General features: G+C 43.0%; 1 protein-coding gene across 1 annotated transcript in view; it reads left to right on the top strand.

The window, feature by feature from the left end:
* Window positions 1–14,189: 14,189 nt before the first annotated feature.
* LOC139368925 (plexin A3-like) overlaps window positions 14,190–18,480 on the top strand; it is a 181,704-nt gene continuing 177,413 nt past the window's right edge. Inside the window, exon 1 of the mRNA XM_071108425.1 lies at window positions 14,190–14,374. The gene's annotated coding sequence lies outside the window, so the exon portion shown is untranslated. The remainder of the gene's footprint in view (window positions 14,375–18,480) is intronic.

Genomic DNA, 18,480 nt, shown 5'->3' with positions numbered 1-18,480 from the left:
ACAATTATGCAGAATAACACTGGAGTGATAAATGATCAGATGGTTATGTACAGGTAGAGATATTGGTGTGCAAAAGAGCAGAAAAATAAATAAATAAAAACAGTATGGGGATGAGGTAGGTGAAAATGGGTGGGCTATTTACCAATAGACTATGTACAGCTGCAGCGATCGGTTAGCTGCTCAGATAGCAGATGTTTGAAGTTGGTGAGGGAGATAAAAGTCTCCAACTTCAGCGATTTTTGCAATTCGTTCCAGTCACAGGCAGCAGAGAACTGGAACGAAAGGCGGCCAAATGAGGTGTTGGCTTTAGGGATGATCAGTGAGATACACCTGCTGGAGCGCGTGCTACGGATGGGTGTTGCCATCGTAACCAGTGAACTGAGATAAGGCGGAGCTTTACCTAGCATGGACTTGTAGATGACCTGGAGCCAGTGGGTCTGGCGACGAATATGTAGCGAGGGCCAGCCGACTAGAGCATACAAGTCGCAGTGGTGGGTGGTATAAGGTGCTTTAGTGACAAAACGGATGGCACTGTGATAGCTGAGTAGAGTATTGGAAGCAATTTTGTAGATGACATCGCCGAAGTCGAGGATCGGTAGGATAGTCAGTTTTACTAGGGTAAGTTTGGCGGCGTGAGTGAAGGAGGCTTTGTTGCGGAATAGAAAGCCGACTCTTGATTTGATTTTCGATTGGAGATGTTTGATATGGGTCTGGAAGGAGAGTTTAGAGTCTAGCCAGACACCTAGGTACTTATAGATGTCCACATATTCAAGGTCGGAACCATCCAGGGTGGTGATGCTGGTCAGGCGTGCGGGTGCAGGCAGCGAACGGTTGAAAAGCATGCATTTGGTTTTACTAGCGTTTAAGAGCAGTTGGAGGCCACGGAAGGAGTGCTGTATGGCATTGAAGCTCGTTTGGAGGTTAGATAGCACAGTGTCCAAGGACGGGCCAGAAGTAATAAGAATGGTGTCGTCTGCGTAGAGGTGGATCAGGGAATCGCCCGCAGCATGAGAAACATCATTGATATATACAGAGAAAAGAGTCGGCCCGAGAATTGAACCCTGTGGCACCCCCATAGAGACTGCCAGAGGACCGGACAGCATGCCCTCCGATTTGACACACTGAACTCTGTCTGCAAAGTAATTGGTGAACCAGGCAAGGCAGTCATCCGAAAAACCGAGGCTACTGAGTCTGCCGATAAGAATACGGTGATTGACAGAGTCGAAAGCCTTGGCAAGGTCTATGAAGACGGCTGCACAGTACTGTCTTTTATCGATGGCGGTTATGATATCGTTTAGTACCTTGAGCGTGGCTGAGGTACACCCGTGACCGGCTCGGAAACCAGATTGCACAGCGGAGAAGGTACGGTGGGATTCAAGATGGTCAGTGACCTGTTTGTTGACTTGGCTTTCGAAGACCTTGGATAGGCAGGGCAGGATGGAGATAGGTCTGTAACAGTTTGGGTCCAGGGTGTCGCCCCCTTTGAAGAGGGGGATGACTGCGGCAGCTTTCCAATCCTTGGGGATCTCAGACGATATGAAAGAGAGGTTGAACAGGCTGGTAATAGGGGTTGCGACAATGGCGGCGGATAGTTTCAGGAATAGAGGGTCCAGATTGTCAAGCCCAGCTGATTTGTACGGGTCCAAGTTTTGCAGCTCTTTCAGAACATCTGCTATCTGGATTTGGGTAAAGGAGAACCTGGAGAGGCTTGGGCGAGTAGCTGCGAGGGGGGGGGAGCTGTTGGCCGAGGTTGGAGTAGCCAGGCGGAAGGCATGGCCAGCCGTTGAGAAATGCTTGTTGAAGTTTTCGATAATCATGGATTTATCGGTGGTGACCGTGTTACCTAGCCTCAGTGCAGTGGGCAGCTGGGAGGAGGTGCTCTTGTTCTCCATGGACTTCACAGTGTCCCAGAACTTTTTGGAGTTGGAGCTACAGGATGCAAACTTCTGCCTGAAGAAGTTGGCTTTAGCTTTCCTGACTGACTGTGTGTATTGGTTCCTGACTTCCCTGAACAGTTGCATATCGCGGGGACTATTCGATGTTAGTGCAGTCCGCCACAGGATGTTTTTGTGCTGGTCGAGGGCAGTCAGGTCTGGAGTGAACCAGGGGCTATATCTGTTCTTAGTTCTGCATTTTTTGAACGGAGCATGCTTATCTAAAATGGTGAGGAAGTTACTTTTAAAGAAAGACCAGGCATCCTCAACTGACGGGATGAGGTCAATGTCCTTCCAGGATACCCGGGCCAGGTCGATTAGAAAGGCCTGCTCACAGAAGTGTTTTAGGGAGCGTTTGACAGTGATGAGGGGTGGTCGTTTGCCTGCGGCTCCGTAGCGGATACAGGCAATGAGGCAGTGATCGCTGAGATCCTGGTTGAAGACAGCGGAGGTGTATTTGGAGGGCCAGTTGGTCAGGATGACGTCAATGAGGGTGCCCTTGTTTACAGAGTTAGGGTTGTACCTGGTGGGTTTCTTGATGATTTGAGTGAGATTGAGGGCATCTAGCTTAGATTGTAGGACTGCCGGGGTGTTAAGCATATCCCAGTTTAGGTCACCTAACAGAACAAACTCTGAAGCTAGATGGGGGGCGATCAATTCACAAATGGTGTCCAGGGCACAGCTGGGAGCTGAGGGGGGTCGGTAGCAGGCGGCAACAGTGAGAGACTTATTTCTGGAGAGAGTAATTTTCAAAATTAGTAGTTTGAACTGTTTGGGTATGGACCTGGAAAGTATGACATTACTTTGCAGGCTAACTCCTCCCCCTTTGGCAGTTCTATCTTGACGGAAGATGTTATAGTTGGGTATGGAAATCTCAGAATTTTTGGTGGCCTTCCTGAGCCAGGATTCAGACACGGCAAGGACATCAGGGTTAGCAGAGTGTGCTAGAGCAGTGAGTAAGACAAACTTAGGGAGGAGGCTTCTGATGTTGACATGCATGAAACCAAGGCTTTTTCGATCACAGAAGTCAACAAATGAGGGTGCCTGGGGACATGCAGGGCCTGGGTTTACCTCCACATCACCCGCGGAACAGAGAAGGAGTAGTATGAGGGTGCGGCTGAAGGCTATCAAAACTGGTCGCCTAGGGCGTTGGGGACAGAGAATAAGAGGAGCAGGTTTCTGGGCATGGTAGAATATATTCAGGGCATAATGCGCAAACAGGGGTATGGTGGGGTGCGGGTACAGCGGAGGTAAGCCCAGGCACTGGGTGATGATGAGAGAGGTTGTATCTCTGGACATGCTGGTTGTAATGGGTGAGGTCACCGCATGTGTGGGGGGTGGGACAAAGGAGGTATCAGGGGTATAAAGAGTGGAACTAGGGGCTCCATTGTAAACTAAAACAATGATAACTAACCTGCACAACAGTATACAAGGCATATTTACATTTGAGAGAGACATACAGCGAGGCATACAGTAATCACAGGTGTTGAATTGGGAGAGCTAGCTAAAACAGTAGGTGAGACAACAACAGCTAATCAGCTAGCACAACAACAGCAGGTAGAATGACGATTGATTAGGCAGAGAGGGTCGGATTAACTACACACAGAGCCTAAGTGCGGCTGGGGCCGACAGATAAAACATAAACAAGCAGAATGGATTACCGTGATTAATGGACAGTCCAGCATGCATCAGCTATGTAGCCAAGTGATCAGTGTCCAAGGGGCAGCGGTGGATGGGGCAGGGAAGCTGGACTGGCGAGTGTTATCCAGGTTAGAAAACTAACAATGACTAAATAGCTTGTAGCCAGTTAGCTGGTTAGCTTCTGGAGGTTCTTGAGTGTGTTCTAAAAATGTAAAGATAATAGCGGTTCCGTATCACATTGGGTGAGGCAGGTTACCGGAAGGTATAAACAAATTAAAAATCGAAAAGGGATAGAAAGTAAATATGGGTTCAGTGAGTGTTTGGGACGCGGCGATTCAGACGGTTAGCAGGCCTGTGCTAACAAGCTAACAGTTAGTAGACGGTGCTAAACACGGTAGCAGTTAGCGGACCGGGCTAAACAAGCTAGCAGTTAGCAGACCGAATTTGCAAGCAAGGAGATAGCAAGGGCTAGAGAGTTAGCCTTTGGGGACGTCGCGATGGGGGGAGTCTGTTTATTCCTCTTCATGCGGTGACATCGATGGACCGGTCGTGGGTCTGGATATTGTAGCCCAGGAGCTCAAAATGTTCAGTTTGCGATGGGAATCCGGGGATGAAAAATAAAAATAAAATAATAAATCCGTTATGCTCTGGTTAGAGTCGCGTTGTTCGAACTGGCGAGAGCTTTCCGAGCTAAAGGTTAGCTGATGACCGGTTAGCTGAAGACCGCTAGCAATGTTTTGCTGAAGCTGGTAGTTAGTTGGCTAGCTTCAGTTGAGGGGTTCCAGATCCGAAGTAAATATAAATACTTTAGGAAAAATAGCTACGTTGGGTGAGGCGGGTTGCAGGAGAGTATTTAGAAGAAGTTGAGGTTCAGCAAAAAGTTTTAAAGATATGTGAAGAAAAAAAAACGAAAACAAACGATATATACAAGGGACACGACACGACAACACGTCCTACTGCTACGCCATCTTGGATATCAGCCTGAACACACCATCCCCACTGTCAAACATGGTGGTGGCAGCATCATGGTTTGGGCTTGCTTTTCTTCAGCAGGGACAGGGAAGATGGTTAAAATTGATGGGAAGATGGATGGAGCCAAATACAGGACCATTCTTGAAGAAAACCTGATGGAGTCTGCAAAAGACCTGAGACTGGGACGGAGATTTGTCTTCCAACAAGACAATGATCCAAAACATAAAGCAAAATCTACAATGGAATGGTTCAAAAATAAACATATCCAGGTGTTAGAATGGCCAAGTCAAAGTCCAGACCTGAATCCAATCGAGAATCTGTGGAAAGAACTGAAAACTGCTGTTCACAAATGCTCTCCATCCAACCTCACTGCGCTCGAGCTGTTTTGCAAGGAGGAATGGGAAAAATGTCAGTCTCTCGATGTGCAAAACTGATAGAGACATACCCCAAGCGACTTACAGCTGTAATCGCAGCAAAAGGTGGCGCTACAAAATATTAACTTAAGGGGGCTGAATAATTTTGCACGCCCAATTTTTCAGTTTTTGATTTGTTAAAAAAGTTTGAAATATCCAATAAATGTTGTTCCACTTCATGATTGTGTCCCACTTGTTGTTGATTCTTCACAAAAAAATACAGTTTTATATCTTTATGTTTGAAGCCTGAAATGTGGCAAAAGGTCGCAAAGTTCAAGGGGGCCGAATACTTTCGCAAGGCACTGTATGTATCTGGATAGCATTACATTAAAATGTCACAAGTTTTTTTTGTATTTTTTAACTATTTAGAATGGATGTTTCTGAAGTTTGTTCATGTTTCCGGAGAGTACAACACAGAGAACGTGTAAATACCGCCCTCTTAGGACACAATTGTTTCTCGTTATAACCAAGTTAACTAAAACTGTTAACAATAGTCTGTGGCCATTGTGTAGACTCCAGACATATTAGGGTAGGCACTTGGAAATTGATCCTGATCTGTTTAGTCTTTTTACGAGCAAAAAAGTATTGATTGGTCGATACCTTGCATCTGATTTCATTTCCCATCTGTTTTCTTACTGAAATTACCATTCATTACATTCAGACAAATACATTTTACAGTAAGACCTTTAGTATCTTTCAGATCAAATATCAAGGAAATAAATCCATATATGAATAAAGAAAAATAACATTCTGTGTGAAATGAGTGTAAGGGAATTGGAGAGGGAGGGTGAGATTCCAACATGAGCCCAGGCCTTTGTGACTAGGTGTGTTGGTATTGAGTGAATAGGCCAAGTTTTGGATGTATCTTGCTCTCTGAGCTGCAGAGGGTTAGAGCCAGAAGAAGTGAAGTAGGGGGATGCAGGGGTGAAAGGGAGTTAGTTTGGACCGGTGTCAAAAGGTCTGTAAGACAGGAGGGAGAGAGGGGAAGAGACTGCTTTCAATTAAAGACCTGGCAGGACTGGACGCTCAGTAGTTTGACTCTGGTGAAAAGAGGCGAAAGTTCAATAGCTGTAATGTAATCCACATAATGACATGTATTATTTATTTTACATTATGACACTTCCAAACCAACAGAAAGTCCACTGGATTACGCCATAGCGATGGAATGTGTCGTGAGTGACAGTGCACCTTTAAGGATTGCCAGGATCTGGGCATTCTGTAGCGTTTTCAGAATAACTCTGAGATAAAACATTGTCCAAGGAATGAAACATGTTTATAAAGAGTAAACACAGAAGATAAATATTTGGTCATTGGCAACAGTATGCTTCTTTATTTTGTTCATCTAACATGTGCGGTGCAGTATCACTCAGCTCCACAGTGTTTTCATTTGAAGACGACTGAACAAACACCTCTTTTTCAACAAGTATGCTAGGCCTCCCTTCCTGTTGTCTCCGTGTTCACTGACTCACTCCTCTCTGTCTCAATGTTTTCCTGTCTCAGGGCCTTTGTCAGTTCCCCCTAGCCTTCAAACTGTAATCTAAAATGTGTCACCATCCCTGGATGTGTTTTTCATTAATCAATTGATATGGGATTAAGCAAAATGACAGCGTAGAGCCGAGGAGTAACTGACTCCTCTCCTCTTCAGTTTGATAATGCCTGTGAGTTGGCCTCTCTGGGGCAAAGAGCTGGTGTGTAGGAGGTTTGGGAATGTACTTTGATTACAGCAAAGGATGCTGGTAGAGCAGGCAGGACCTGTGGTTACAGTGGATTATACTCCCGCTGAAATGTATACATACTGTGCTCTGCCCTGCCTCACTCCCCCATCTCTCTCTCTCTCACTCTCTCTCTCTCTCTCTCTCTCTCTCTCTCTCTCTCTCTCTCTCTCTGATATATCTCTCTCTCTCTGTCCATCATTCTCTCTCTTCAACCACAAAGTACAGCTCTTTCTGTAGCTGAAGCAGAGGGGTGGCACAGAGAGCTGGAACAGGGTGAGTGTGCTGCGTGGCAGTGGCTTTGTGGATGCAGCTCCAAGACTTGGGCTGTTGGCTCGAAGAGTGGAAAGGAGACCACAGGCACGAATTGGATTTCAAGTGGAAAGGCCTGTGTATCAGTGAACGACAGCTGCTTACCAAATTGCCACTCACTTAACCATCCCTGATACCAGCCATTACCTGCTGTCCAATACCTATGACATGACGCCCTGAGCATAGACACCTTTATTGAACGATCACCATAGATAGGTAGGTATGAGTGGATTGCAAAATTCTGGGAACTTTCAATAAATCCCCTGGTTTCCCAGCAATCCTGGTTGGAGATTTCTGGATTTCCTGCTTATTCCCTTCTTATTCCGGGGATCCTCCAACCGGGATTTCAGAAAAAAGAGGGAATTTTGCAACTCTATGTATGACCCTATGTACTTCCATTATGATCTCTATAGCAAAAATAGATCTGTGTTTTCTGCATCAACAATACTCCATTTGTTGAGCCGTTGTTTATCGTTGGCTCTAGGCTATTAGCATTCCCAATATCACTGTATAAGATACTGCTGTATTTACTGTAGATCACAGGTGATTGATGGCACCTTAACTGGGGAGGACGGCTCATAGTAAGGGCTGGAACAGAATACATGGAATGCTATCGGAACACATCAAACACGTGGTTTCCATGTTTGACACCATTCTATTCACACCATTCCGGACATTATTATGAACCGTCCTCCCCTCAGCAGCCTCCTGTGCTGTAGATTATTTTGGCATCTCAGGTTGTGAGTTTGACTCAATATATTGCCACAAGAAATGTCTTGTCAATCGAGTAGAAAAACGCATGGATAACTTTACAGAGTTTAGTGCGAACTGAAAAGTAATACCCCCCCCCCCAAATATCCAACAAACTGGAATAGTGGGAATACTGTTGTTACTGTTGTTGCTTAGAAACTGTTTCAGCTCTACTTCAAAGTTTTCTTGATTTGTTTTTGTTGCAATAAGATTTCAACTTTAGTGAACTGCAGTGATATGGTGCGTTATGAGACACAGTGCATTACGCTTCATTTATTTATTACTGTGCATCGTCACACTTGATAAGTGTTCTCTCGTGTTACATTTTACGTTTGAGATCAGTTGTTTTCCATTACAAACTCAGGCAAACAAACACATTCGAAAGAAAACGAGCACATAAACCACTGCAGGAAAGGCCCCAAAAATATGCCTGTACGATGATACAGGACTACTGGCTTGGTTTTAACGAGACCTTTCATGAGATACAGGCTCAACCAGTCAAATTGTTCCCTCTCCACCTCGCTGTGGTTTGGGGAGGAGGAGGAGGGTGCTCTCTGTGGTCTGGACCCTCTAAACTACACACATGATTTCACTAACAGCTGTAGTGGCTTATTGAGGCCAGATGTGAGGCTCATGTGGCTGAAGCTGCAGCGCTGGGGAAAGAGCAGCCTGGGGACAGGCCTAAGCACTCAGAAGTCAATAGAGAGGGGCATTGTCATGCATGCTGCAACCCTTTTTATGGTGACTTGAGCAAATTAACAGGGAGTAGGCATCAATTTACACGTAGATTCCTCCGTAATAGTAAAATGTTTTGTTTGCCAAGTCTCTCTCTCTCTCTCTCTCTCTCTCTCTCTCGGTGTGTGTGTGTGTGTGTGTGTGTGTGTGTGTGTGTGTGTGTGTGTGTGTGTGTGTGTGTGTGTGTGTGTGTGTGTGTGTGTGCATGCGTGCGTGTCTGTGTCTGTGTGTGTGTGTGCACGTGTGTGTGCGTGCACGTGTGTGTGTGTGTGTGTGTGTGTGTGTGTGTGTGTGTGTGCGTGCTTGTCATGAACATTTCCAACTTGACGTGTTTTACAAAGAAAAACAACAGGGGAATGATAATTTCTGTTTGATCCCTGGAAATGCCCATGAACCATTTTGGATGTAAAAATATGATGTGAGAGTTGAACTCGACAGAGCAGTTTGGAACCCTCTTTCTGATTTGTCTATGAACTAATTTACTGCCTGGTGACGTCAGGCAGGCCACAACTCCAGGCAAAAAATTTCAGGCAGTCTTTTCAAACAGCTCTTACACTAACACCTCTGACACTCATTTTCACAATTTCACAGTATTATTCCAACATCATAGAGTGAAAATATAAAACTCAGAGTCTTTAAGACACGTCTACAATACAGCAACGTCTCAAGTCGTTTTCAGAAGCAGGCGATGGCTGGGTGTGTAGGTTGGCTTCTGTACCAGCATGATGCTTTAAAATTATATTCTAGTACAGCTGAAGGTTTTGGCAAAGACAGAGAAGAGCTGACTGAGTATGTCTGTTTCACTCAGTGACCATTTTTGTTATTGATTAAATAATCCAAACACATTCTGTCAGCACAAGAAGAATGTTTGTTGTCTTACCCTGGAGACATTTGACTATCTGCTATGACTGAGTGTGCAAAGCCGTCATCCAGGAAAATGGTGGCTACTTGGAAGAATCTAAACATTTAATATATATTTTTATTTGTTTGGTTACTACATGATTCCATATGTGTTATTTCATAGTTTTGATGTGTTCACTATTATTCTAACTATTATTCTACAATTTAGAAAATAGTTTAAAAAAATAAAGAAACCCCTTGAATGAGTAGGTGTGTCCAAACTTTTGACTGGTACTGTATATATGAACTAATTAGTTTGATTTTTGCACTCCTATAGCCACTGGGGGGCAGTGGTGGCTTCTATGGGGTAGAGGGCAGTTTCAACCACATCACCCAAACAGAGGCAGCCTCTCAGGCTGACTGACTGACTGACTACAACACAGGCTAATGTTTAACATTGGCCATAATGTTTCCAGCCTCTGAAATTACCATCATAATATCTCATTTCAAAGGCTGAATTGAAAATATTAATGGGCGCTTAAATTATTTATTGATATTGAGGTTAATGAAGTTTTAATGCAGCAATCATAACAATATACACTATATTTACAAAAGTACATGGACATCCCTTCAAATTAGTGGATTCGTCTATTTTATCCATACCTGTTGCTGACAGGTGTATTAAATTGAGCACACACCCATGCAATCTCCATAGACAAACATTGGTAGTAGAATGGCCTTACTGAAGAGCTAAGTGACTTTCAACGTGACACCGTCATAGAATGCCACCTTTCCAACAAGTCAGTTCGGAACATTTCTGCCCTGCTAGAGCTGCCCCAGTCAACTTTAAGTGCTATTATTTTGAAGTAGGAGCAACAACAGCTCAGCCACAAAGTGGTAGGCCACACAAGCTCACAGAGCGGGACCACCGAGTGCTGAAGCGCATAGCAGTTGCAACACTCACTACAAAGTTCCAAACTGCCTCTGGAAGCAACGTCAGCAAAACAACTGTTTGTCGGGCGCTTCATGAAATGGGTTTCCATGGCCGAGCAGCCGCAGACAAGCCTAAGATCACCATGCACAATGCCAAGCGTCGACTGGAGTGGTGTAAAGCTCACCGCCATTGAACTCTGTAGCAGTTGAAACGCGTTCTCTGGAGTGATGAATCACACTTCACGATCTCGGCAGTCTGACGGACGAATCTGGCTTTAGCGGATGCCCGGAGAACGCTGTTGTCCACAGACTTCTGGTCATTCAGTGTAACACTCACGACATGTGTGTCTCTAATACACCCTGGCTCCACTCCAACCCCATGAGTAGGCAGGACCCATAGGGGATTACTGCTTCTGAACTGCACGCTCGTGAAATTGCCCGAGTCTAATAATGTACAGTATGCAATCTAATTAATAAGGATACTTCCAGGGAGAACCTGACATCATCACAAATGACAGACTCCACCTAGAGGCTATTTCATTCTATCAAATGGTAAATTAATATTACAGAACTGGACTGAGACCATATCCGGCACTATAAAGACCTTGTACCGTAGTCCTGTATGGAAAATGCCTCCCAATATCATTCTGGTTTCCATTTTTTGTGACTGGCATGTTATCATTGTCCCATGATGATAGTACTGCCTGGCATGTTATCATTGTCCCATGGTGATAGTACTGCCTGGCATGTTATCATTGTCCCATGGTGATAGTACTGCCTGGCATGTTATCATTGTCCCATGATGATAGTACTGCCTGGCATGTTATCATTGTCCCATGGTGATAGTACTGCCTGGCATGTTATCATTGTCCCACAATGATAGTACTGCCTGGCATGTTATCATTGTCCCATGGTGATAGTACTGCCTGGCATGCTATCATTGTCCCATGATGATAGTACTGCCTGGCATGTTATCATTGTCCCATGGTGATAGTACTGCCTGGCATGTTATCATTGTCCCATGGTGATAGTACTGCCTGGCATGTTATCATTGTCCCATGATGATAGTACTGCCTGGCATGTTATCATTGTCCCATGGTGATAGTACTGCCTGGCATGTTATCATTGTCCCATGATGATAGTATTGCCTGGCATGTTATCATTGTCCCATGATGATAGTACTGCCTGGCATGTTATCATTGTCCCATGATGACAGTACTGCCTGGCATGTTATCATTGTCCCATTATGATAATACTGCCTGGCATGTTATCATTGTCCCATGATGATAGTACTGCCTGGCATGTTATCATTGTCCCATGATGATAATACTGCCTGGCATGTTATCATAGTCCCATGATGATAATACTGCCTGGCATGTTATCATTGTCCCATGATGATAGTACTGCCTGGCATGTTATCATTGTCCCATGATGATAGTACTGCCTGGCATGTTATCATTGTCCCATGATGATAGTACTGCCTGGCATGTTATCATTGTCCCATTATGATAATACTGCCTGGCATGTTATCATTGTCCCATTATGATAATACTGCCTGGCATGTTATCATTGTCCCATGATGATAGTACTGCCTGGCATGTTATCATAGTCCCATGATGATAATACTGCCTGGCATGTTACCATTGTCCCATGATGATAGTACTGCCTGGCATGTTATCATTGTCCCATGATGATAGTACTGCCTGGCATGTTATCATAGTCCCATGATGATAATACTGCCTGGCATGTTATCATTGTCCCATGATGATAGTACTGCCTGGCATGTTATCATTGTCCCATGATGATAATACTGCCTGGCATGTTATCATAGTCCCATGATGATAATACTGCCTGGCATGTTATCATTGTCCCATGATGATAGTACTGCCTGGCATGTTATCATTGTCCCATGATGATAGTACTGCCTGGCATGTTATCATTGTCCCATTATGATAATACTGCCTGGCATGTTATCATTGTCCCATGATGATAGTACTGCCTGGAATGTTATCATTGTCCCATGATGATAGTACTGCCCGCTTTGTAGACTGATATAAGGATATTCATTTTTGAATTGCTTAGATCTTTGGAAACACAACAATTAGGATTGCAAAATTTCTGAAGCATGCAATAAATTCCCTGGTCATTTAATAAAAGTTACAAAAATTGTGCAACCATAATTCTAGTAGTTCCAACCCATCTTGGAAGAACACCCGACAGCAAATATGATTGGAGGGTGGCTCCAGTAAAGATGCTGGGGTCCCTGTGATGAGGGTCGTGTTTTTCAAAGGAAACCATATGGTCGTTTCATCTACACCAGGGGGTTCATGGTCCTGTATTTCCTCTGCTCACATCTCCTAGCCTTCGGCAGGGGCCCGTTCTCCGAAAGCACAGTGTGGTCGAGGAACTTAGGAGGAAGTTCTGTCTTCCTCAAGTGGCTTCAATTAGAGACAGTCACAATTACAGAGGGAGGGAGTACAAGTGGTCAAACCTGCCAAGCTCAAACTCCAACTGGATTACAGGGACGGGGACATGGAGGCTACCACAGCGAGCTAGGCTACTTGGTGATTCCTAACCCACCCCAACCAAGGGTTATTTTAGGAACTCTCCGGTTTCTGTGTCTGGACTGATCTAATTTCACTACGTTCAACCCAATGACTGATTCAACCTCTTCAGACTAGAATACCATACTGCCGTAGGATGCAAATGTTTGTTTTGTATGGTTTCACTTCCAAGGCCCCATGAAGGCCCTAATATGTTGATAAATACAAATGCTTTCAACACTATTAATTTATACCACAACAAAGAGCACTATAGTTAGTGGTGATCTGTATTCTGCTTTAGCTGAATTGTCTTTACTGCACTGTGGGATTGCAAGTGTCATTCCTCCTAAACTGGCTATTACTTGACACATGATTTGAATAAGTGTATTGCTTTGCTGCTTGCTGGTGGATGGCATGAAACCACATAACTGGTGAACGACAGACAACGTTGGTAGATTATAACTCCCAATAAGGTGCATATTGCAGCTTTAGAATAAGTTAATACTGAATGTCTTATATATTTACACTGTTCAGAGCAAACGCTAGTCTAAAGTAATTTTTATTTTTCAGTTTTCTCCATGTACTGTATTTCTGCATGTTAACAATATAGTGAACAACTTGTTTACAGTGACACTGTTTTGATATTGTCCCCAAGCATCCTGTCTCTTGTTTGAAATGTCTGTTTTTACAATATCAAACTACATATCCTTTAATATTGGTTTTATATTGAGGAATAAACATTAGGTTTGTCAAATTGAAACCTAGTTATTTCTGTCTTAACATCTATAACTTATCAGGTTATGACTTCAAGGAACTCTCTGTTCTTCATTAAAATAAATATGTCAATCATATTAGCAATTTTTTTTTTACTCCGAATAGTAGCAGATCTATAACGTTAATTCAGATCTTTTGGAACGGGAAGGTGTGCGGTTTATAAACGTGTATAACTGTTTTATTGCATGTTTTAATAACAAAGTGACGATTGTGTCCACGTGAGGGAGTTTAGATTTTTTTTAAAATTCTGCAACATATTTACTTTTCACGTTTTTCTCTTCCTTATTTTGTATCAAACATCTCTATCCGCCTTGAAAATCCAGCCTTCTCTCTAACATCTGGGTTTGGTAGAAAAATACTCGATTATGGGCGAGCCTTTTCCAACTACTATTAGGGTAGATTTAAGCGCATGCCAAATGTGATCATATATAAGCATTATTCAAAAACACCAAATGTGAAGACAAAACGGTATTGTAATTAAATCCATGTAATAATGCATTAGTAACTTAATGTAGCAATTATATTTGATCTTATTCTATGGTTTAGTGAGTAAAAATGAGTTTGAATCCCCTTGTTGAAAGTGGTACGTTCCATAAAGGGATAGCTACCCAGCCTTGCTCATCCAGGAGAAAATAAGACCCTTCCTAATGTGTAGAGAGTGCCATGCGATTCAAGCAGTGAGTGCTCTGTTGGTTTATTTCAAGGATTTTGCGCAGAATTATAACTAATTAACAAATAATTATAGGACTATATGATAACCGCGGGAAAAAGAACTGCACGTAGTTGTGGATGTAACTGTTGCACTTTAAGTACAGGTAGGTCCAGTTTCGTTACTGATCTCATTTTACGATGCTGCTGAAACATAGTGGCTAGCGTTTGAATCCGAAGCATGCTTTTTAAACCATGACTGGGCTTTATAAGACTTTTAAAACATCATGCAGTTTGTATACTGAAAGTGTCGATAACACATTCATAAGCAATAGTCAGTAGGACTGCATGCTTTAGTTGTATAATGCTTTTAGAAAGGGTGCATGAGGTCTTTGGCTGGATATGTAAGCAGCATAGTGTGATGCAAGGAGCCGCCGCCGCTCCTTTCAGAACAAAGCCAAAGGGGCGTTAAAAACATTAGTTATCTGATGGAAAAACAGATCCATTTGCCTTGTGATCATTTCATTTAACATGTGAACGCCCTGGTCTTCATACATAGTTCCTTTTTTTTTTTTTTTGCCAAACGAAACGTTAATTATATTCCTCCATGTGCATCTATCTGATAACATCATGGATATGTTCCTAGAGTTTATTAAACCAAAACACAGACAGTAGACGAACTATCATGTAGGTTAATTGTCAACATTAACGTTTATCTTGGCAGATGAATGTTATCAAATTGACTAAAATAGTCTTCCAAGCAGGTCCTAACGTTACCAATTGGATTACTCTGGCTGCTTCACGAACAGGGTGTATTCGGCTCCGGGTTGTTTTCACATATAGGCTACCGTCTGACACATCTGTAACAGCTCCGGTGAAATATTGTCACGTGACCTCACGTTTTTATCAGAAAAATATGCATATGAATTAGAAACATATTCCATTCTGTGAATAATTATCATGTAATAGTGTACCCATTGCTTGTGATGTCCTTCTCAATAATTAATACAACGGATTTCTTCATAATGCAATTTCAAATCACGTAGCCTATTTTATCCCAATGGAGTATTGATGGTTTCATAAGGGAGGCAACTGCAGGTGATATCTTCACAACAATGAAGAGTATAGCCAAAGTTGGCAACAATGATGTTTAAATAACAAGTTAAAGGGAGATTGCATTTTACACAGGGTCAACACACGGGCAGTCCTGCACATGTGTCACAAAACATTTGTCTCTTGTCTGATGTCTGGTTGTCTTTGTTGTTATCATGGCAGCATAATGCCCGTTGCCAGACTAATCACGATAGTTTGAGATCATTAGGGAAATAAACTAATGTAGGGACAACCTTTCACCCTCACTTAACCCTCCCCCATACGAATGAGGGATTTAGCCTATTCCCACAGGTTAAAGCACTAACAGCTGTATTATATATATATATATATATATCTGCAGCATTCATGAATGGGAAAATTGGTTGTGGAAAAAACGTTGTGAAAAAAAGGCTATGGAACCCCTAATACACTAAATAGCATACCTCAAAACCTATTGTCTCAGTTATATCAGAGAGCAGATATGGCCAGCCAGGTCAGGCATGGGATCTTGAAATCACAGAAGCAAGATTCCACCCTGCATTTGTCATTGTATAAGCTTACAAAGGGGCATTAAGAGTTTCATGATATCATTGACTGAGTAAGTGTCCAGGCTTAGTTGGTCAGGGACAGTCATAGACATTGGTAATCACTGAGCAATAGCTTCTGTCTACAAGCCGTTTCTCAGTTTAATGTCATCCTCTCCATTGTCTGCTGCTGGTCTGCCATGAAGGTAACACACTTAGCTTTTATCTTTAATGACATCTGTCTTTTTTCCCCCTCGGCAGGTGATTTCTGTCCCCCTCTTCCCAAAGGTAATGGGGGAGGTTTTTTAATGGATACACCCTCCAGACGAGGTTACATATGATAGGTTACATGTAGAGTAGAAACACATTGAGTTTATTTATTGTTAAATAAAGGTTAAAACATGTTTTATTATAATGTGAACCTTGTGTGTTGATGCTCATGCTCACAGTAAGCTTTACCTTGGCCATTCTAATGGATAAAGTAATGGTACCCATTCATTAATTGTCTGACCAAATACCGAAGGGAACATCCCAATGGGAACACTCTGGTTTTCCATACCACTATCTGTGGCTGTGCAATGGAATATCCATACCATACCACTATCTGTGGCTGTGCAATGGAATATCCATACCCATGTTGTCCCTTAGCTCAATTTGTGGTACTGTTTAATAAGCTGTGTAATAAGCTAGTTTCCCTGAAGTTATGTGAGTGGTGTTTGGAGATCGGTTTGCAACGCCAGGATAGTTGGTTCGATTCCCTGGAACACCCATACTCTTTTGGATAAAAGTGTCTGCTAAATGGCACATATTATTATTTATTAATTATGGACAACATTGGGCCAGTGTCTCAGCCTGTTCTCATGTCTGGTGTAACAGTGGGAGAACAGAGGGAACTGCTGACCCTGGAATCATACAGAATGATAAACAGGACTAAAATAACAGCCAGAGGAAACAATCACATGACACTTAGAGTTCCTCTTTCCTCCTCTGTGATGGACTTAGCACCATTGAGATAGAACCGTTCCAGAGCTTCACAGAAACCAAAACCCAGAAGTCTGATTTAGATGTATTCATGTGGAATGTATGCCAAGGCCAGGTGCATACTCAGATCTAGTCTTTAGTTTGGGTGGATGTTTTATCAATTCACCACATACTGTAAGTGCTAATGTGCTTATTCTTAAAATAGATGCAAGCTCTATTCCTCCCAAAACATTTACATTTTTCTGGCAAAAATATAACTTAATTATGAAAGGAAACATCTTGGTGTTCATGCCCCATCTGTTCATGCCCCATATGTGAACTAATGACAGTTGAGTAGGGGTGAGTGCCTTTGAAATGAAACTCTCAAATATTCTTGGTTTTGGTCATCTGTATGTACCCATGAGAGGACAGCATCTTCAATAGGAAACAGAGCAATTCTTTTTTTTAATCAAGTGCTGTTGACCCTCATTAGAGAAGTACTGGTGACAAGAGAGGGGTGTTTTCAGAGTCCTTGATTAGGTGAAATGGTGATTGCCCTGATTGCTTCTTTGTGTTCACGTTTCACAGACACTCCACAGACTCTTTCCATTCCTAAAGGTTTATCTAAAAACATGGCCCCCTCTCATCTCCTCCTTTAAAGGAGATTGTGTTTGATGACAGTCGGCAGTAACTAGTCAGTATTTGGGGACCGAGTGGCGCAGTAGTCTAAGGCGTCACTACAGACCCGGGTTCATCACAACCGGCCGCGATCGGGAGTCCCATAGGGCGGCCCAGCGCCGTCCGGGTTAGGGCAGGGTTTGTTCTCAGACTGACTTGCCTTGTTAAATAAAGGTTAAATAAATACAAACATTTTTTTTAAGGATTATTCTGATGTTCTCATCCCCTACATCTTTCATTTGATCCAACTACACTAGCAGCTAGTTGTTAATGTACATAATGGTGTAATGGAGTAAGTGAGGAGTTGGGCTGTGGCTTGAAATTGCATAACCTGAATGCACTTGTTATTTTTATTAAGTAATCAGAAGATTGACGTTTAATATTGGATGTGTGATCTGTCCCGTAATGGTTTAGATGTCACGACCCAAACAAAGCCATTGGTAGGTATTGAGTAATAGCCTAGTGAAGCTATCACATATTACAAATCGCATCACATACCCTAGGCTATGCTCCACACTAGTAAGTCTTCAACTAAACCTTATCTCTGTCAAATGAGCTTGCTCTCGGGTGGTTAGGGGTTGCACCATATACGCGTACATGGACACACACACACACACACACACACACACACACACACACACACACACACACACACACACACAACACACACACACACACACACACACACACACACCACACACACGCGCGCGCACGCACGCACGCACGCACACACACACACACTCCCTTTCTCTCTCTACTGTAAAGATTATTGAATGAACTTGAGCCTGTAAAACCTGTAATTATTCTCACTGTTCGGGCAGGCAGGGAGGTCTTATTTCCCGCTGAGGTTTCAAATGTTATTTACAGTTGTTATTTAAGTCAATCATTAGAGTCTGCTTTTTAATTCAGCTGCAACACCATCTCTGCTTTAGAATTCTGAACCTTCAGGTCGAGATTCTCTGCTAAAGGAATTCAGCTTCTACTGGCACCAGTCAGTGCTCCTCTCTCTTCTGTGGTAA

The sequence above is a fragment of the Oncorhynchus clarkii genome, chromosome 16, assembly GCF_045791955.1.
Source record: "Oncorhynchus clarkii lewisi isolate Uvic-CL-2024 chromosome 16, UVic_Ocla_1.0, whole genome shotgun sequence".
Classification (NCBI taxonomy): Eukaryota; Metazoa; Chordata; class Actinopteri; order Salmoniformes; family Salmonidae; genus Oncorhynchus; species Oncorhynchus clarkii.
Note: the sequence above shows the minus strand (reverse complement) of the source record. Positions and strands in the feature narration are given on the sequence as shown.